Source organism: Epargyreus clarus, unplaced genomic scaffold (genome assembly GCF_041222505.1).
Source record: "Epargyreus clarus isolate Ecla_fem2 unplaced genomic scaffold, WU_Ecla_fem_2.2 ptg000007l, whole genome shotgun sequence".
Classification (NCBI taxonomy): domain Eukaryota; kingdom Metazoa; phylum Arthropoda; class Insecta; order Lepidoptera; family Hesperiidae; genus Epargyreus; species Epargyreus clarus.
In genome coordinates this window covers 16,162,672-16,184,781 of record NW_027332215.1, presented here as the reverse complement: position 1 = coordinate 16,184,781, position 22,110 = coordinate 16,162,672, and the positions used below count along the sequence as shown (strand labels likewise).

The 22,110-nt window shown below is 34.2% G+C and overlaps 3 non-coding genes across 3 annotated transcripts; 1 reads left to right on the top strand and 2 right to left on the bottom strand.

The window, feature by feature from the left end:
- Positions 1 to 7,437: 7,437 nt before the first annotated feature.
- On the top strand, positions 7,438 to 7,509 carry TRNAY-AUA (transfer RNA tyrosine (anticodon AUA)). The gene has a single exon. It is a non-coding gene; the product is annotated as a tRNA-Tyr (tRNA).
- Positions 7,510 to 18,598: 11,089 nt separating this feature from the next.
- Positions 18,599 to 18,671, bottom strand: TRNAV-AAC (transfer RNA valine (anticodon AAC)). Its single transcript has one exon. It is a non-coding gene; the product is annotated as a tRNA-Val (tRNA).
- Positions 18,672 to 20,155: 1,484 nt separating this feature from the next.
- Positions 20,156 to 20,228, bottom strand: TRNAV-AAC (transfer RNA valine (anticodon AAC)). Its single transcript has one exon. It is a non-coding gene; the product is annotated as a tRNA-Val (tRNA).
- Between the last annotated feature and the right edge of the window lie 1,882 nt (positions 20,229 to 22,110).

The window sequence follows — 22,110 nt, the reverse complement described above, 5'->3', positions numbered from 1 at the left end:
TCCTTCTCCTGAGATTCTGTTGATAGTAAAAACCTTCTGCGAACAACTAAGGGTTCTTAAATCCAAGTGCGCCCTAAATTCTTTATAAGAGCTTTACCACTATCTGTCGGGGACGAATCTGTTGTCAGAAGTTTTAAGACGATCTGTAATCCGGCGGCCGTGTTTTAGGATAAAAATTTGAACGAAATGTTTTCCAAAATTCTATGACAAAGGTAATGAAAATTATATTAAACGGTGAAAAGAAGTAAATAACAAGGGAGAAAAATAGACTTTCAAAAATAATTGCCTTTGTTACGCAAAAATCATGTTTTCCGCCGTCCTTAATTACAAGTAAGATCTTAAATTCCAATATGTTTTACAATTTCCTTTAATTGGTAGTACAAATATTTTTTCATAATTTTAAAAATGATGATAAGTAAACCAATTGTTTTATATCTTCTATCAATAGAACAAACTGCAAAATCGAATACAGCAAATTTGAACAAAATACCGCGGCTACGCTCGAGTCTTTTGTCTTCTGTCGTTATAATATAGGAGTAGCAGACGAGCATGAGTCCATGTAGTGATGGTAAGTGTCTTCTGCCGCCTAAGTAGATCTGTAATCAATCCCAGAAAAAAATAGATTCTTACCTCAGGTCGACCACAGATGCGTTGCTGCTACTGAGGACAATGTGGAACGCCTCGGAAAAGTCTTCCTTACTAAACCCTTCGAACCATAACACAGCAACGCTTAACTTTCAGGGAACTTTAAAATATGTATCCTCAAAAATAAGATTATTGTTCAACTTCATATTTTTTGAAGTAACGTGAAAGAAAATGTTTCGTGTTAATTTCATTTGCCCCAGAGGAAATAAAAGCAAATTAAAATTTGTCAAAGACACATTATTTTGTTAATTAATTTTCACCTGCGACTAATTAATTTGAGCATGTTTAGTGATTCAAAGTACAAATCAATCGCAGTAAACGAACCTTGGAAGACCTACACGAGTTTAATTAATTTTAGCGGAATTTCTGTGATAGTATGTACTTGGAATTTTGCTTAGCTTTAAGTTATTTACTTTAAGTAGCACCATACATGCTTTATAGTCGCTTAATAAACACGATTAGCTATCCTAAACTTAGTTAATGTTTTGCATTGGTACAATATGATTCTTAATAATTAAGGTTCCAAAGCCAAGGGAAAAACGAAAACCTATCAAAGACTCCGTTACGTGTCTTCTTTTAAAGCACTCCGTAACAGACATTTTGGTGAGGCCTTTGATCTTCCCCTAATTGGTAATCTTCCCCAAGGTCTTTCCGTTACGTGTCACAGGGCTCTATCTCTTGAATTGTAATAGATATATACTTGATTTTTAGAGAGTATGTGAAACGGTGGCCGCTTTAACAACGTATACTAATAATAAATAGCTTATTTTACGACGTTCTGTTGTTGCTACGATATCAAATCTAAAAGTAAAAATGTATCTGTTGGTACAGAACCCTCCATGTGTGAGATCGACTAGCACTTGACCAATTATTATTATTTTATAACTAACCTTTTCAAATAATCTATTTGCAAAGGTATGGATTAAGTAAATGGGTAAAAAAACCTAATGTGAACTTTAAAAACAAACCAAAAAACAAAAAGTTGTCAAACGCGTGTGAAAACTTCCAATATGGCTATGACTGAGATGGTGGACTATTGGCTAATTCTCCTCATTATGAGATTAAGCCCCTGTCCAATAGTGGAATATTAGTGAGTAATGAGTTGACGATACCGAACAGAAAAATAACACGTGTTTAATAGATTGATGACGCGAAAATTACCATGGAGTTAAGGTGGGTACAGACTGTTGTAACGTAACATGTAATGTAACATGAAAGGAGCACTTCATGAGTATGGATACAGAGTGCGCACGAACTAAGCATGTACCCACTCGCATCTGTTTCTAGTAAGCTCGCGGCGAACGTAGTTCAGTCCATCCAGACCAAACCAGACCAAATATTAGCGATGATGATTGTCGATGTCCGAAAAAACCGCTATGCGTCCACACTTATGAAATGCTCCTTTCATGTTGCATTCAATGTTACGTTACGACAGTCTGTACCCACCTTTCAGTTAGAGTACGTTAGGAGATGGTAAAACGTTTAGAGTGAAAAAACACGCGACTCGACAATACTCCCCTTTGTATTGCGCGGTCTGAATCCACTTTTATTTGAATACGTTTTCACCGCTTTGTTTGTATAAAACACAAAAAGACGAATGCCTTAATTGAAGGGAGAACATCCATACGTTTGTTATAATAAAATATAATAGAAACTGAGTACATTGGTTTCTTTGAACGTATTTTGTCATAATTGAATTCCTTATATCGCTTATTATTAATTGATTTAAGGAAGGAGAAAATGGTAATAAAAAGACGCTTTCATACAGCACTATACTAGGATTCTATTTGTCGTGGGTGCGGTGGACACAAACAAAGGCAAATACACAAACACCCAGACCCAGAACAGATATCCAAATCCGAACGGCCGGGGATCGAATCTGGAACCCTTTGCGCGTTGTTATTATAGCGGCCACTGTTATACACACTGTAAATTTCAAGTTTCTATCAATTGCTGTTCACGAGCTAGTGAACTGTGAAAGACGGACAGACAGCGGACTATTGGGTTCCTTTTTCCCCCTTTGGATACGGAACCCTCGAAAGTAACAAGATTGATATGCGTATTACCTGTTGAAGTGAACACGATGTTATTTTAAGGAAGCGGAGGAGTAGCCTTTTCGGCATTTAATTAAGTCGACTGAATTGTTATATTAGAAAATACAAAACGGTATTAGGATATAGCGCTGCGATCAACAACACAGCTTATCAAAACATAGGGGTAAATATATATTAATATGGTATGATAATTAATTTGATTTTAACCATCTGCTTCGACTCCCGAGACACCACCGCCACAACTATTTCTACTTAATAAAAACTGTGTTAAGCGCTGTCGTATTCCGGTTTAAAATAATGATATACATATTTACCCGAGGCGTTCCAGGCTAGTCCTCTGGCTGTAGCAACGCATCTGTGGTCGATCATAGAAGCCAATGAGTGACAGTAGCCACTTACCATCAAGGACTACATGCTCGTTTGCTACTCCAGTATTATTTAGAGATATACATAAACTATATTTAAATTGGAAAACTGATCTCGTGTTTATTTCGTCCATAAATTGGCCATTTACAAATGGCTGCTGCTCCCTATATTAATCCCAAAGCGAGCTTATTTTTCCCGGCAAAAAACAGATCAAGTATCAGTTGACTGAGCGATCAACTGCTAACGGAGTCATCTGATTGCAGTTTGCCAGATAGATATCGAGCTTTACTAAAGGGACGGCTTTTCAATAGATTTGAAGCTGGAGCCAACGGACTAATTGGTTTCCGGCGCGAAGCTAAAGCGTCTGGTTTAAAAATATTCCCAGACATTTCCGAGTCTTGTAAATATAAATATGAAGGAATAAGCTAATTATACATATGCATTAATTCATCCTTTTTGGACACGGGAAAGGTTTCTCAGTGTTTTCCAATTTTCAGTTATACTCGTCAAATGTTAAAATATGCCTGCTTTCAATATTTTAAGGTATACACATTAGACATGTAAAATAAAATGATTTACGATAAGTATGAGCTTGTGAAACTTCTGTTACTATTAGTGTTGTACTAGATTATGAGCATGTAAAATAATTACATGAATCTCTTATATATAATTTGTACTGTATGGAAAAATATTTATTTCCGATATAATTTAAAAAGACCAGTTTTAAAAGAACTACCTATGCTTAATTACTTATCTAATTTTATAAAAAAGTTTTTGTTCTCTAATAAATTAAACGAGATAACCTTAATTACTCTACTAAACATATTTTTATATTCTATTGAAAGAATTCATCATAAACTCAGAATATGTTCAGCTATTTTTATAAAAACAAACAGAGGAGCTGTTGTTGGCAGGCCGGACATTGGATCGGTGACAACGCGCCCTATCTACGCTATGTAAGCTAGACTACATCACAATTTCCTCTACAAACCTTAATAAAATGTGTAAGGTCTTTATTATAATATATCACTAAGAACACGCTTTTAATTGGTCATACCATGAAGCCAGTATTTTATTTTAACCATAATTAAAGTTTTAGTCATGTATGGGAGAGCGAAGGGAATGTTCTGTTTTTCAAGCGTTTGTATATCATCATCATCATCATCAACCCATTATTGTCCCACTGCTGGGCACGGGTCTCCTCTCAGAATGAGGAGGATTAGGCCATAGTCCACCGCGCTGGCCAAGTGCGACTTCACATACCTTTGACTTTTTTTTATATAAATCTCTCAGGTTTCCTCACGATGTTTTCCTTCACCGGTTAGCAAGTGATAATTAATTTCTATTACACACTTTGAAAAATCAGAAGTGGGGCCTGCGATTTGAACCTCGGACCCCTCGATCGAGAGACCGAGTTTCTTAATCACTAGACTATCACTGCCCTTGCGTTTGGATATAATGTATGTACATTGTAAGTATATACGTAACTCTCATTCTTTGACACGTCCTATAAAGTGAGTGAGTAATTAAGGCTATATATTTAAACAGTCGAGTTTTTGGTTTTCAATAATACCATTGACATAGTCATCGTATTGATAAAACTATAGTCATTAATAAAATTAATAATAAATTCATCAAACTTTTAGTTTGAATTGTTCCGGTGCCTTAAACGTACAGTAAATGATTTGATACATGGATGTTTTGCTATTGTTACAGAATGTTTGCGTTGATGAAAAATGAAATAATACAAAAGCACCCCAATTACGGCGAAGTTGTGAAAATAAAAATATAATAGGAAGAGCCATTAGCGGATTTGAACAGAGGAGATTGGATCCGAAAAACTTTAATGGCCCCGTGGCCCCCTTGTGTAAATCAAATTTTCGACGCAGTGTAAAATATGAATGGACATTTATAACAAGTTAATTCATTTAAAATTGTTATACTGTTCTTGTTTGAGGAACTACTTGGATTAAACATTGTTTCCTTTAAATTATATGTGCTAAGTGCTACTTTGTTCCGGTTTTAAGAATGTTGTGAAGATACAAAAGCAGTGATAGGCTAATGATTGATAGTTATAGGCTATTTGAAATTCGGCCTCTTATAAGGTGGGTGCTATGCTCGAATTCCACGCATTCACATCACATTCTTCAAAGTTATGTGCGAATAGAAATTAATTATCAGTTACCATAACAATGAATAAAAACATAATGAGGAAACGTGCGTACCCCAGAAATTTATTTAAAAAATCTCAATACGTTAATTTTTGAAGGTGGTAGAACCCTTAGTGGTTCGACTCCGGCGGCACCACCGCCACATCTATTTCTACCTAATAACAGCAGTGTTAGGCGCTGCTGTGTTCCGTTTTGAAGGGTGTGGTAAGGGAGACAGACTTTTCCGAGGCGTTCCAGCTTAGTCCTCAGGGGTAGCGGCGCATCTGTGGCCGACCTCAGGTAGGAATATCTAATCCTATCTAGGGTTGATTACAGATGTCCATTGGCGGCAGTAGCCACTTACCATCAGGTGGACTGCATGCGCGTCTGCTACTCCTATATTATAAAAATAAAAAAAAAACGTACTTGGCCAGTGCGGTCGACTTTGGTCCAATCCTCCGCATGCTGTGAGGAGACCCGTGCCCAGCCGTGGGACAGTAATGGATTAACTGGCAACATGCCTGAGTGTTCTTTTAAAAAAGTTCTAATAAATACAGTTTAAAGAAGGAAATATAGCTTGTCTTTTTTATTAGTATATTATGAGTGGCAGTCAGACTGTAGGTACAGTGCAAAAATATTTTATATTTACTGTTGAGAAATAAATAGGTATCTTTAGCTAACAAGACACTCTTCCAGGAAATATTTATTTAACAAACAGGAAAGTCAAATAAATTATAATACAAGAGATAAGAATATTAGGACAAATAATAAAACAATAAATGAACAAGGAAAACAAACAAAGACGATATCTCGTAATATCCGGCGAAACGGAATAAAAATTTCACTTACTAAAATAACAATACCAGTAAGGTTACGCAAAAAACTGATAATTCCATTTCGTTACTCAAATAACGAATAGCCTGGAAAATGAGGAAACTAAGTATAGATAGAATTCTTATTTTCTATCATGTACAATGCACATGATATGAATTTAATAAATACAATACATTTTATACAACGCTTTGATATCATCACTTTGAAAACGCTTTTGATAATTCGGAAAATGTTGCTAAAATCTTTTTACACTTATAGTAACCGTCTTTTCTCGTCTTTCGAAAATTACGTAAACACAAATACATGTCATACATAAGTCATACACAAGTCACATGTCATAAGTCACTGCGTTAGTACATGCTACTCTCCGAAATATTCAACTATTTTAATGAAAATGTGTGGGTACAATAGGATTCCGCTTGACTTATATGATTCTTGTGGACCTTTAGGTGGCGTTACTATCGTATGATTTAAAAAGTAAGTTGAAATCAATTTATTGTCCTTCAATGTTTTCTGTCTTATAGTGGGTCAAGATCGAGTAATTGTTTAATCTTAAGTAACCTTAAACAATTAGACTTACAATTAAAGTTTTGACAATATTAAAAAAAACCTCGGTTGTATTTTTACAAGGAAGAATTATCAAAAATTATTGAAAATCGGGTATGAACACGTTAAAAGCATGATCCATTTGACGCTACCGAGTCGAATTCAATCGTCAAAGTTCAATTAAGGTTATTTTTTTTTCAATCTATGAGTAGCAGACGAGCATACAGACCACCTGATCGTAAGTGGCTACTGCCGCATGGACATCCGTAATCAACCCCAGATAGTATTAGATATTCCTACCAGAGGTCAACAGATGCGCCGCCATCCCTGAGGACTAAGCTGGAACGCCTCGGATAAGTATGTCTCCCTTACCACACCCTTCAAACCAGAACACAGCAGCGCTTAACACTGCTGGTATGAGGCAGAAATAGGTATTAGTTGTAAAGTTGTTGATTATTATATAAGTACATTGTATCGTGATTTTGAATTTAACACGATGCAAATATCTCATGATATTTGATCATTCAAATATCATGAGATATTTGCATCTTGTTAAATTATCTTTTAAAATTATGTCATCATAATAAATGCATGTCAAGGTTAGTGATATTTTTTATCAACCTCTACAATTTCCTAACTGCTGCCATCGGTTGGTTCCAAAATCGGTACATATGAATATGCAGTGCCCCCCTGTTTTAATATAAAGCGTAATATTGCTGGATACACTTCTTAACGTATTCTGAAACACCATCGTTGGAATAGTTTTTTTTATATAACTAAAAGCATAGTTTTTTAATAAGTAAAAGCTGGTACTGTAGGCTGACTTGCCCGTTACTCACATAGCCCCGTGGCGCAATGGCTAGCGCGTTCGGCTATAGACCGAGAAGTTGGTGGTTCGAATCCACTCGGGGGCGCTTGATAGACACTTTGTGATATATTTTTTTTACTTCAAATAATAGTTCTTCCTCTGTTATCTCTGGTCATATGTATTTTTTTAATACAGTGTAATATTTTATAGATTTTATTATTTTATTTTTACCTTGTTTAATTTCACATATTGTTTGTGTGTTATAAAATATTTAATATTTATAACTCAGATACGAATTTACGTCCACTTAAGACTAAGGTTTAACGTCTCGAACATGTCTTCCTTAAAACACATCAATCATGTTTACACTGGAAAGATATACAAATATATTGAAAATCCAAATAATAAAATTCAAAATTAACTCAAACGAAATTATCATCTCCGTAGTTTATAAGTAAAAATCTACGGAACCTCGCACAAATGAAATACCGCACAATGTTGTTTGTTTTTATTCGCACGTTTCAATTTCCTGTGTCTCCACGCTTATGGATATTTGTAACAATATTTTATATTCGCGATTCTCACGCATGGTTTGAAAATGTCAATACGTAGTCATGTCAGCCGTAACCGGTGAGGTTCATACAATTCGACGGCTTTCATTTTGATATGAATAATGAATATATCAGAGGTGCATATATAAATTTTAGAATATTTGAAGAAATAGCGATTTTTTCTATAAGAAGAATGAACACTTTTATTTAATATAGTTTTGCTTAATGATATGATGAATATAAGAAGTAGAACTTATAAGGTATACGAATAATATAACTTGTCTCAAAACCTACATTCCAAGGCCAAAGCTCAAATAATGGATTTTTACACATTTATTGTAAATATCTCGTTTTGTATGGGTTTATGCTATTTGTATTTGTTATAAATATTGTGTAGAATTAAATTTTCTACAACTTTTGATTGACTATTTTTTTGTATATTGAGAATATCCGTTTTCGAGATAGAGGAGAGAGCGCGCGCGGTACTTAACTATAGTCTCGATTAAAAATACGACGAATAAATCGAATAAATTATAGATAAGTACACATACAATACTAAGAAATTTGCACTTTATTAGTTATTACGTTATAATTAATAATATTATTCAGTAATTGAATATCTATTGCCTGTACTTAATCATAACTTGTGTTGTATTGATCAATCCATGATACAATTATTCATATACTCTTACTCGTAATATCTAATGCGTCTTTAAAAAAAGAATATTCTATAGAATAAACTCATTCTTTAAGTATATAAATGTGAATAATCGGTGTAAGTCTTTCCTTGTTTAATATAAAATATAGAATACACAAATGTTTTCGAACGCAATAAATATGTATGCTATATTTTTCTTGTCTCTGCCAAGTGATAGATAATATCAGACAGCGCAAGCAAGTGGGTCCAACACGAGACCGGAACTAGAACATTCCCGCCGATTCCGTCAGGATAATGTTGAGTCATAGACAGTAGACTATATGTTTCTCTTTATGTCTATAAATGTGGATAATCCGTGTAAGTATTTTCTTTTGTTAAAATAATAAATTACCTATGACTTCGGCGCCACCACCGCCACAACTATTGCTTTTTATAGCGGCTACCGTTATACATCTTCTGTAAAAAAACTATTACGGGTCAGTAGAACCCTATAACAGACAGACTGACGGACAGACTGCTGTGGCTTAGTAATAGGGTTCCGTTTTTAACCAAGATCAAATGTTCATTATTCATGTACTTCTATGGCTTCTAGGATAAGAAACACTAAAAATAATAAATAAATAAGAATTTGGTGGTACGGAACCCTCCATTTGCAGGTTTGACTCGCACTTGGACAATTATTTTATCAATTGGCACTAGGGCTGCAATTTTGCCAAAAGTTCCCTGTAAACAATGTCAAATAAAGTGGCTTGTCAAATAAAGTGGTCTATATTGTTGACATTCGCTGTTGACGTATTTGTTTACCAAGAATCATTGGCAATTTCATTCGTTACTGTAGTGGAATATTACTGGGTATAATGAACACAGAAACTATTCTAAATGTATGCACATTAAGTTAATTTCACAGTAATATTTGGCGGAATATTATTTACGTATACTTTTAAATTACTTGGAATTATTATTACTTCGTATTGTGAACAAAAATTATTTTAAAACAAACATAATATCAGAGAAATAAAAATAAAAAATGCAGTACTTTATAGCACATGAGTGAAATTTGTTCTCATATCTGTTAATAAAATATCGTACTATGTATCTTCACTATCCTTAATAAATTTTATTTGCCGTTAAAACAGCATTTTATATTTTATCCATTTGTCCCAAGAGGTCGTTACTCACGAGTTATCTTGAAGTTCGGCTGGAGTATCGGCGAATTGCTTGTGACGGACCAATGACAAAGTGTGATTTATTGCTCACTATATTTATAAAACAGGAAGATAAATCGCTTTAATTTCAGCAATACATTTGTTATTTAGAATAAGATTGTGTATGTGTGTGGTGTTGCAGGTGAGCGTTATAATCATATAACTGACAGGCAACGACGTTAAATGGCCGGTTAGTAGATTGCAGGATCTCCCGTGAATCCATCTCCTCCATGAACATTTGTAATCTGAATCGATTCCACAAAGGATTGAATCCGTACCGGAGGTCGATCTTAAGTGCATTAAGACGCTTCATAATAGTTTGTGCAGAGGGCTAAATGCCATAAAGCAGTAAATTAATTATTTGCACATTTTTTTAGCATTTTTAAGCTACAAATTCCTATACAAATTTAATTTGATTCTGATATTTTTGCTAGTGGTGGTGAATATTGCAATTTTGGTGGCCCTGCTGCGGATGAAATCAAATGAAACCAAAAATCACTATTCCTTGCCATGTGGTGACGTCACCGCACTGAAACAACGGGATCTTTAAGATCTCCTCTTACAGAAATAAAAGATTTATGCTCAAAAGAACTCCGACGGCTTCTTAACTATTAACGGAGCCGGCGAGTTTTCTGTTTTCAAGAAGGACGATTAAAGCGCTCAGAAACTTGAAGTTCACTTCGCTATTGTATTTAGACGGCAGAGTAAAAACTATTCAACAACTGTCGAGTTTTCCGGAGTGAGAACTATTCTCAGACATAATTAGCTGTCTACCGAAGCCATTTGTTGTCAATTGCACCCATACTTTTTAAACGTAAAAACGGTGATTAAAAGACAAATTCATAAGCGTCGTCAGCCCGTTAGAGTGCCGTTGCTTGGTACGGGTCTCCTCTCAGAGGGAGGGGTTTTAGGCCATAGTCCACTGCGCGGGCCGAGTGCTTACCTCCGAGAACTTTTTTTAAAGATCTTTTAGGAATGCTGTTCCTCGCGATGTTTTCTTTCACCGTTAAAGCAAGTGAAAATCAATTTGTAATACGCACATAACTATGAAAAATCCGAGATACGTGCTTGAAATTCGAACTTCGGAGCCCTCGATGGTGAAGTCGAATTTCAACCACTTTTAAGTAAGTATTTGAATTAAATGTCAACTGTCAATCAATCTGAGAGGTGTTAGTATTAAACTGGACGACTATTTTGTATAAAATTCTACAAGAATTTACAATAGCATCTTTGAAATGAAACACTTAATAAAAATGCTCTTGATGCAAGCGTGTGGAAGGTAATAAGCTATGTTATACAATAAACATTTTACCTTTCCTTTGGATACAAGTTTTCATAGCCACCGCACAGGTGTTTCTCAGAAACATGCAAGTGCATGCATTTTGTGACGGCTTACTCCCTTGGGATTTTGTAGGATACAAAACAGTGTAGGAAAGCTAAGTAGTAAATAGGACAGGAATTTTTGCTGTAAAACAATTGTTAAGTAATAAAATTGTAACCGTCTTTAGAAAATAATTTATCAATTTTAACACTATAATATAAGCTTCGGGAAAAGGATGGTACGGCCGTGCTGCTTCTTTTGGCTCGACTTGGCGGAGGCACTGCCGTGCCTCCAGATTACTGAGAAAATTAATTGTAAAATATTCCTCCCAATGACATTAGTATATCGATGGTTCCTCCATTAAAATATATTACTATACTTACTTGATTTCCTTTGTACGAATTTTCCAATTTTAATTTTTTTACATGGTCCGAAACTAAAACTTAGTATACCTACCACAGATGCAAATGTAATGTAAAATATATTAATATTGCTTTAGGTTAAAACACTGTTACAACGGCTACATGCACAAAATAAATTCAGTTGTAAAGTAAAGTTGAAAAGTAATTTCAGTTGGGGTATTTAATTATTTATTTTATTTGGTGACCAATTATTTATTTTTAGGGTAACGAAAGCAAATACAAGGTAATTATAATTTCATTCTTATTCATGTACGAACGACTCTATAAAAATGTTATTCCTTTTGTAAGAATTTTTTCCTCCATTAGAGCGATACAGGCTTACATATTGTGTGTTGAATAATTTATGAACATAAATCCTTTTGTTACGTTTAAATTTTCTTTATAAAATCATTCATGTAATATGTCAGACGTTTCGTGATATATTTCAAAGGACATGAATTATGATTAGGTACCATCCCAAGGTAGAATTCCTTGTGGTTCGACATCAGACGCACCACGGTTTCACTTATTTCTGCCTAATAACAGTAGTGTCAACCGCTAGTGTAGAAAATTAACCAAGGGTAGTAACGCTAACCTCAGCTAGGAGTCTATTCTTTCACCGATGGTAGTCGTGTAGTCGTAGGTACTTAAAGGATTTCTTTTAACATAACTTCAAAATTTGTTTTATATAGATCTATGTTCCCCACAAGATGGGAAGTACAGCGTGAGATTCTATAATTTTATTAATAAGATACGGATGAGAACAGGGTCACGCAATCACGAGGTAGCGGGCTGATAAATATTTATTGACATGTTCTCGTTGCTCGAAGCCATAGGGGTTAGTATAATAGCTATACTATTAGAAATGATCTGGTGAAATATTTGATACGAAGTGTCATTACACCCGCGTTTAAAAGTATAAATAATTCGGAGATTTCATGTGGTGTGTTTATACCCTAATTATTGTGATATCCTAATTATCCTCCTTATAACATCAGATAATTGTCAGTAAAATTACCATTCAAATTCGTTTAGCATTTAAGAGATTGGTCGGAACAAACAGATAGACAAAAATGTTAATAATTATTGGTTGGTTATAAGAAACCTATTATCATCGTCGACCCATTATTGTCCCACTGCTGGGGACGGGTCTCCTCTCAGAATGAGAAGGATTAGGCCATAGCCTACCGCGCTGGCCAAGTGCGTATTGGTAGACTTCACACACCTTTGATATATATACATAGATATATTATAAATCTCTCAGACGTGCAGGTTTCCTCACGATGTTTTCCTTCGCCGTTTAAACAAGTGATATTTAATTTTTAATACGCACATAACTTTGAAAAATCAGAGGTGCATGCCTGGGATTTGAACCTCGGACCCCTCGAGCGAGAGGCCGAGGTTTTTAACCACTAAGCAATCACTGCTTCTTACCACTAACTTAATAGGTATATACAATTTCCGACTTTACTTAAAAGCTGTTACTTTAACATTACGAACAGACGCTTCAATTCTATTTTTTACACGCTTTTATTAGCTTGGGTTGTATGTTTGTATATACTTGTAAGTAACAAGTAACGGAATCTTTGAACCCTATTTCTATCCACTTTGAACGTTCTGTTTAATTCAAAATTTTGATGAATCATCAAAAGCCGATGAGAATACATTATGTATTCACTTGATTTTTTTACAAACGATGCATAATGGTGGTCGCCATAACAACAAATAGTGCCTTTTAGAAAGTAAAAATCGCAAATAATTATGAACCTGTCTTTTGTAACAATAGTTTTGATTTGATTTGACAGTATACATTTAGGACATTAAACATGACTATTCCATAATACACAACCGTTGTTCACATAAAACAAGAATATACATTGTTGGTGATGGACAAGTAATGGCTGTAACCACTTTAAGTTAAAAATCAAGTACTAAGTAAATTGTATTATATATAAACTGTCCTATCAAAAATTTCTGAATAAGAATCAAGATGGCCACCTGAGTGAAACTAAAAAGAGTTTTGACATCTGTGTTATTTTAACCGCTAACTTAATTACTTGGAAGATTTATGTGCTAACACGATGCATAATTTTTACATTTGAATCTGTATTTACTCAGGGAAATAAATGATACGAATAGAGAAAACCATGTCAAAATGTACAAAGTAGGTAGTTCACCACAGCGTGGCTTCAAAAAGAATTTTACGACAGACTTTGCGAGTCAAATAAACCTCCTTCAAATATTCTTGAAAGAGAATTATAAAGTTCCAATCCCCTGGGAATCGACGTAATATACCGGTTAATACAATATATGTGGAACAATAGCGGCATTTAGCGGCGTAATTAGTGATTAGGTAACCAACCGTTGGAACTCGAATTAACGTCGACGCTAATGAATTTTGCGAATTGTGATAATTCTCCACTCAACCAGAAATGACAACGTAAATTTTATACTTTGTTTGCTTAATCTCAATTTAAGTTGCGTATTATGTCGTTCATTATTAACTCGTTACAGCCTCGATGGCAGGATTCGCTCAAATTTTAAAGGCTAATGGTCTATCTCTTTGGGATTTATAAAATTTACAGATTGTGAATATTATAAAGGGCTCGGTTTCCTTTTAACCATGTCCTGGAACATAAAAAAGAGTGCATCAATCAAGAGATTGGAGGGGAGACAGAAGAAGAGTTCAAATATTTTAAATGCTACTTTGCTAGGGTATAAAAATAAGAATATGTTATACATATTTCTCTCGAAATATATGAACAAAATCCTTTCACTTCATTAATTTAAGAATTTACGTGAGTAATAAAACGGTTTAATAAACATTTTAATGATAATAGCTAAGCATATTGCATATTAGCATCCATGTAAATAATAACCGATTATTCATTTGAATTTCGGTGCATCGGTCCATTGTTAAGCTTATTCATATCCCAGGAACCTGCATCAAAAAGTTACTAGCGGTAAAGGAAAAATCGCAACGCAAGGTTGTCAGGTGAATTTAAAATTTGAATATAAAATTTAGCTTAACTTCTACACCCGGGATCATAATGAAAAAGAAAATCCAAGTTCTCCACACAATTCTAACTTAGTTCGAAGTAGTTTTTTTGAATTCTATTGAAAGTTCGCGTGGAAAAAGTACTGACAATGAGGGCACCATCACCGTGTTCGTGCCGATCGTAGAACAAACTTTCTAGAAAAGTTCTCTCCATGGACGTGAAACACGCAATCAGGAAACTTTATGGAAATAGATGTTGAACATGTAACTACGACGGCTGATTAAACACTTTTTATCGACATCCAATAGGTTATTGTACATTTGAGAGTAGGTGCCTTTTTTACTAACGAGGGGGAAACCAAAAGGTACCGTGGGAGCGACACGGGGTTATATGGGACTCTTAACACATTAAAACCCACCCGGTGGCCGTTCTCAGCGCTACCTAGAGGACTCCGGGATCTCCAAAGGAACGCAACCGGAGTCCTCTTAGCGCGTTGTCCCGTCGGGCTCCACCCAGGTGAGCATGACGCTCGACATACCGTCGGATGTGCACGACGTTTTGCCACACATATCGTTGTCCTTCCCGGGTTCTCTGGCCGGGCGGTTCGAACTCCCACTTTTGATATCCGCAACCCCGGAAGCCCCCTTTTAGTCGCCTCTTACTACAGGCAGGGGTTACCGTAGCCCTATTCTAGTCCCGGAACTATAGGTAGTTATTATTATATAAAAATACCACTCTTTTTTATATAGTAATAAAGTCACTAAGAATAACCATTTCAAAAGAAACTATTACCATTACCATATTATAATGTACCCAATAATAGTTTTATACTCTTGGATTCAAGAATTCTTTAAACTAAACATACTACTACTACTAGTGTAAAGTTTTGCAGAAATGTAAATCTTAGTGTATTTCCTTCCTTCCTTAGTATATCTTAGTTTATATCTATGCGTAATATATCTTATTTCCGTAAAACATAATTGCCCTGAAATCTCGGGGCGTCCGCCTTATTGTATTTAGTCGCCACTAATAGATTTTAACGCATTTACACCTAAACCAAAAATCTGTGTAAAATTTCAGTTCAATCAGTTTGCAGTTGCCTGGTTTAAGATTCAATTGCAAGATTTAGTTTCAACATACGTACGACAAGGCAATTTAAATAAAAGTTTTTATATACGACAGCGAAGAAATTTATTGTACCGAGCAGCGCGCTTCTCTATAATACTCTATGGACGTCAAAGGTGGAATTTTGCGGGAGGAAATAGGTATTTATTATTTTCTAGACAATATCCCTTTAAGGCCTACGTTCAGCTTGTGGAGGACGTTAATACCATAAGAGGCTTAGGTTAAGACTCAACGTTACAATATGTACTACGAGTATATATACCGTCATAGATATTGGGGCTTAATATGAACAGACTTGGGGCCTCACTCATCTCATCACCATGTCAATATTGCTGAAAAGGATTTTTGTAGTATTTGTAGTAAATAAATAAAAACATATATGTTGTCGTTTATCATCACTGTATGCACAGCGTCATTACAGTGGAAGATTATAAAATTAATGGGGATTATAAAAATCAAATATCTATCCCGTCTTCCTCGCAATTTGTGCCGTTATCATTTTGCGCGGCGGCTAATGAGATAACATCGTGATAAATGATTCTGTGAAGAAGCGGTAAAAATATATAATATTGGTCTTTAGTAAAAACAAAAAGAAAAGTTCACAACTTTGCGTACACTCGTCCAGCTAGAACTATCTCAATGATAAATAAAAAAATATCGACGATAAACTATAGTCGTACACTAGTCTTTTTGAAGGTGGTAGAAGCCTTTGTAGTTTGACTCCGGCAGCACCACGGCCACACCTATTTTGTGACTAATAACAGCATTGTTAAGCACTATGTATTTATTCTACACCACATAATATCCAAAATATAATTATTTTATCCAAGCCCGTATTTAAAACTATAATCATCGTTTTTTTAATTTTCAGAGTTCACAATAATTGCAAATTACAAAAAAACACAACAGCTGTAAATTAATCATTACTATGTAAGTAATATGGATTAATATTTTGTCATTGTCACGTTAGTATTCTGCATTTTGCTGATGAAAACTATACGAAAATGATGTAAGATTTATAAAATCGGAATGAAATAAATAACTCTTAAGATGTTCACTGTTACTCTAAGTTGTACACGAAAACGCAGTGTATGGTAATTTAACAATTACTTTTACTCATTTACCAATGAATTGATATACTTATTAATAAATATGAAGTATAATTTTATTATTCTTCATAATTCAATTTCATTTACTTCTAGTTTAATCTTAGTTTACTTAGCGTTGTATATTTATTGTTATTTTGTTATAAAAGTAAATAAATTTCGGAATATTAGTGCAATAATATTTATTGTGTTCAACCTTCGAGTCCAAGAAACTAAGTCGAGTAAGTAATAAGCTTTAACCATGTACTTATTTTAATTGAAAAAAAATCTTAGAAAAAAAATTTTGTACATACAAAGGCATTGGTGGTAAAATATTTTAATGGTATATACGAAATAAAAAAAGAAAGAAACAAAAAAGTAAAAAAAGCTGACGCGCCAAATACGCTTTCGGGTGGGATAGAACCACCGACCTCACAACTTACGACTGAACCGATTTGGCTTATTTTTGGTGGAGAGGTAGCTTAGACCCAGGAAGCGGACATAGGGACATAGATACTTTTTATCCCGTTCGACCGCGTTTCTGCGAATAAATTAGGGTTGAAGGTTTGTGTTTCGATAGAAAGTAATTAAATACCTATTTCACCATTTTCGTCTTGGCCACTGCAGCTTAAACGTGCTTAGTTAACCTTTAATTAGGCGCGCCAAAAAAGTTACGTTATTAGTCGCGCGGGGTCGATAGTTACCCCAATATGTTTGAGATAAAATAAAAAATGTTTAAAGTAATTATCAACATTATAATTTTTTATTATACTTTTTAACTATTTATCTTTAAGAAACTAGCAAAAAATATTTAAAATATTTGAACAGTAAATTTTAAAAAAATGTTTTTCGTGAGTACAAATTTATTTGACAATCGCTATATACTTTTTTTCGTGTGGTGACAACAGATTAATTTGGTCTGATTAATTTGGTTGATCTAAAAACAACACTTTTCAATATTCCCATACAAAATATTCGTAATAATACTTAAAAGTCAATTTGAACTTTAATACCATAGGCAAATCAATTGAGTGACGTTAGTATCGCATAAATATTATAGCATCCTCTACTATATTATGCTATTGCCCTTAATGTACTAAATACTGTGTGTAGAAACATAGAAACGTAGAAACATTATGTTTAAATGTTATTTGTGTGGACAGCGTTAATGATAATATGTATGATTAATATTTTTGAGAATAAGCCCTTAGCAATTAACATCTTCTAGTAATATACTTCTTGTACAGGGTATAAACAAAAGATTCATAAGAAGTAACCTTTCAAATTCTGAGAGGAAATCTGTGTTGATGAAAGAATCTTTTCGAAATGCCTTCCACTCGTTATAATTTTTTTTTTCGTTAAAATATGAGTGTATTTACAAAATTATATAAATAACAAAAATAAAGAAAAACTCTCGGGTGGGATCGAACCACCGATATCTCGACCGAGCTGCGCCACGAGAGCTATGTGAGTGAAGGGCGAAAGTATCCTGCAGTTAACACTTCATTAATGTCCTTAAAAATATTCATCTTCTACTAATACTAATATACTTTTGAACAGCATTGTGGCACTTCACTTCCCATGACTGCGAAGAATAATGAAAAAATGTGGATGTTTGATTAAAATTCTAAACATTGTCCAAATTTTGTACAAATATTTTTAACTGCTTTGTTTAATTCTGAAATATGACTTAATACATCCAGCTATTGCTTTCACTGAACTCCCACGTCACCGTAAAAATTCACTGCGAAATTAACTCACCTGCAAAATGCTAATAACATTTTTTGTTTAAAAAAATCAACAAATATACTGAGAAACAAAGAAATTTGCACGAAATAATGAATAAAAAGTGTTTCCGCCCGGGATCGAACCAGGGACCTTCTGCGTGTTAGGCAGATGTGATAACCACTACACCACGGAAACAATTGAAAACTGCTTCGAAAGAGAATATCATACTCTGATTTATATTGATTTTACACTTTTCATTGTAACAAATAGTTTTATAAGATTTTCTGTTCATACAATATCCGTTATGAAATTTGTCCCGTAGCGAAATATTAATATATTTAATAATGAGTTTCGTCAATTGTAAGGCCTTCTACCTAAATACAACATAAAACCATTTCATTTGACATCCGTACTACTAATACACATAATTATCACCCTCGACGTCATTAAGACTGTCATGCATGCATTCAACCAACGTATGCAAAATTTCAGCTCAACCGGTAAAGAGGTCACTATTATAATTATAATTATTAATACACTTCGGTTCCATTGATAATATATTAAAAACGTGTTGTATAGTAATACATATTCGGCAACATTATATAAGAAAACGTTTCAAGAAAATATAAATACTTTGTTCGAATGGCAGCGGTTGTAGCCTGTGGTCGTAGCAGTCGCCTACGTCGTAGACCACTCGTAACGTAGACGTGTGGTACGGTTGTAGTTACGATTCCTTTTTTTGTTTTTCAATAAGAATTTATTAACTAGCAGTTGCCCACGACTTGGAAAACGTCAATTGTGAAATGAAATAATAATACAAACTTTTACTAAACCCCATTTCACAACGATAAGGGAACACCTTCATTGGGGTAGTTAAGTTGTTTATCTTTTTATTATACAGGGTGAATTTTTCAAGCGGGCTTTCATGGCCTAGTCCAAGACTATAAGAAATAGCGCAAAGTGCTGAAAGAACAAAATTTTCTGTTTTGAAAGACCAAACGTAACGCCATAAATATAAAAAAAAACTCTTGTCTGACTTCCAAAAATTGGGTTCTTCAAAAATTCTGTGATAGAAGTCGCGAGTATTGCTAGTGCTATATAATTATAGGTTCTACAGCTAAACACACGTGATCAATATTTTTAACGGACAGTTAAACAAGCGTTAACTGTAGGATACTTTCGCCCTCACTCACATAGCTCTCGTGGCGCAGTGGATAGCGCGTTCGGCTGTTGGGCTGAGAGGACGGTGGTTCGATTCCACCCGAGAGCCTTGTGTATTATGCTGGTGTTTTGCTTTCATTTTGTTCATTTTTTTATTTCGTATATTATAAGAATAAAATATTTTATCCCAAACGCGTTTGTATTTACAGAAATATTTTTCCTAAGGAAATTCTTTAATTAAAATATGTACATGGTTAAAGCTTATTACTTACTCGACTTGGTTTCTTGGGCGCGAAGGTTGACACCATAAATATTATTGCAATAATATTCCGAAATTTATTTACTTTTATAACAATAAATATACAACGCTAAGTAACCAAAAATTAAACTACAAGTAAATGAAATTGAATTATAAATAATACTTAAATTTTACTTCATATTTATTAATAGTTAAAATCAATAAATATACTGAGAAACAAAAAAAGCAAAGAAATTTGCACAAAATAATGAATAAAAAGTGTTTCCGCCCGGGATCGAACCAGGGACCTTCTGCGTGTTAGGCAGATGTGATAACCACTACACCACGGAAACAACTGAAAGCTGCTTCGAAAGACAATATCATATTCTGATTTGTAATGATTTTACGCTTTTCATACTAACAAATAGTTTTATAAGATTTTCTTTTCATACAATATACTCGTGATGAAAGGAGAATTCTTGGTACTGATTTTTCTCCTGCGTCAAAATGAAAGTAATATTAAAATTATTTCTTCGTTTGTCGATCCGAATATTTCTTTTGAACCGGGGATTCCATTTAAGACAATATAAGACGAAATGTTGATTATTGATCTTAAAAATTTAAATGGCGGTATTTTATACTCGGAATTCAATAGATCTATTAGTGTTGTGACTAAATAAATACTATCATTACAATCAATAATCGATTTATAGAGTGACAATTCGATGGCAATTCGATTTAGTTCGTGTGTGTTTGTCAATACTTGTACTTTTTTTTACACGTAACGACTGCGGTATGGTTTTTAAGTTGGGCTCGCTTTAATGACTTCAATGTACCATATTTAGATACTATTTTCAATGAGTATGAGTATGATGAATAAAATCATTATCTGTAATGAATTGCAAAACTCAGTGATTATTTGACTAACAAAACGTTGTGGTCTGAATTAGTTCCAGCTCCATATGTACATTAGGTTAAGTTTAACGTTGTAATTTTTTTTTTTTAAATATGTGTGTTATGGAGTTTGTTCCGTCGCTTCCTCTTTATAACGAAACACCTTGTGAAGTGGTGGTGGTCCTTCAATTACAATGCGTTGAGATATCTATACTTATCTATGTTTTTATAGACACAAGAGAAAATATTGGCGAATTTATTGTAGCATAGTAGTGTAGTATAGCATGTAAAAAGTATGACGTAAAGTATAAATAAGTCGAACAGAAAAGACTAGAGTAACATATTCCACTGTACTACAGAACACCAAACACCAGCAATAAAAATACAACGAAATATTTACGCACTTTTTAATATATCATAAGTAAGCATTAAGCGCAAAAATATGGTAAATGTACATGGTATTCCGCGTTTAAATGGAGACATAACGTAGACTCGCTCCCGCTCTGCTCTTAGTTCTTTCAAAGCGTTCTTTGGGAACTGTTAAAGCTGAAACTCTCATACGAAATCACCGTTATTTGTGTACAAATTCATTCCTTGCCTTGTAAAAATTGCCTTTTAAAGTCAGTTCCCACTATTCTTGAGTTTAGAGATGATTGTATCATATTTCGTCAACGTCAACGCCTTTGAGTGATCACCGCGCCATCATTAATACTACATCTTAATAGGTAGTTTTTTTAATACTTATTTAAATAGCTTTGCCATCTGGCTATGTCGCTCTGTATAATAGCTAGTCGAAGTCGAAGGTCAATATATAGTCCGCGGCGCGGTGAGTCCCTGAGAGAACTGTTTCCCATTATTAATATATTGACATCACATAGTCAAAAAATCTATGAAAATATTATGTATATAAGAAAACACACGGATTTGTTTGAAAAAAATAGTAACCACCGTAAGTACGGTGGGTAGATCTTTCATGGGTAACTGTATTCGCTACTACAATAAAATACCCGACCACATTTTTAATCTCACAGAAAAAAGTTCAAACGTGTCGTTAAACAAACGCTATGTAAAAAGCCTACTATAAACTTAGTGATTATTTGACTGACAAAACGGTGCGGTCTGAAGTAGTTCCAGCTTCAGATGTACATTAGGTTAAGCTTAACGTTGTATTTTTTTTTTAAATATGTGTTTTATGGAGTTTCTTTCGCCGCTTTTTCTCCATAACGAAACACCTTGTGAAGTGGTGGTACTTGTATTGACATTCAAAAAGTGCTCTGTAAAGAACCTATTTTAAATAAAAACAAAATGATTTGATTTGATTTTGATTGGAAGGTAGAAACT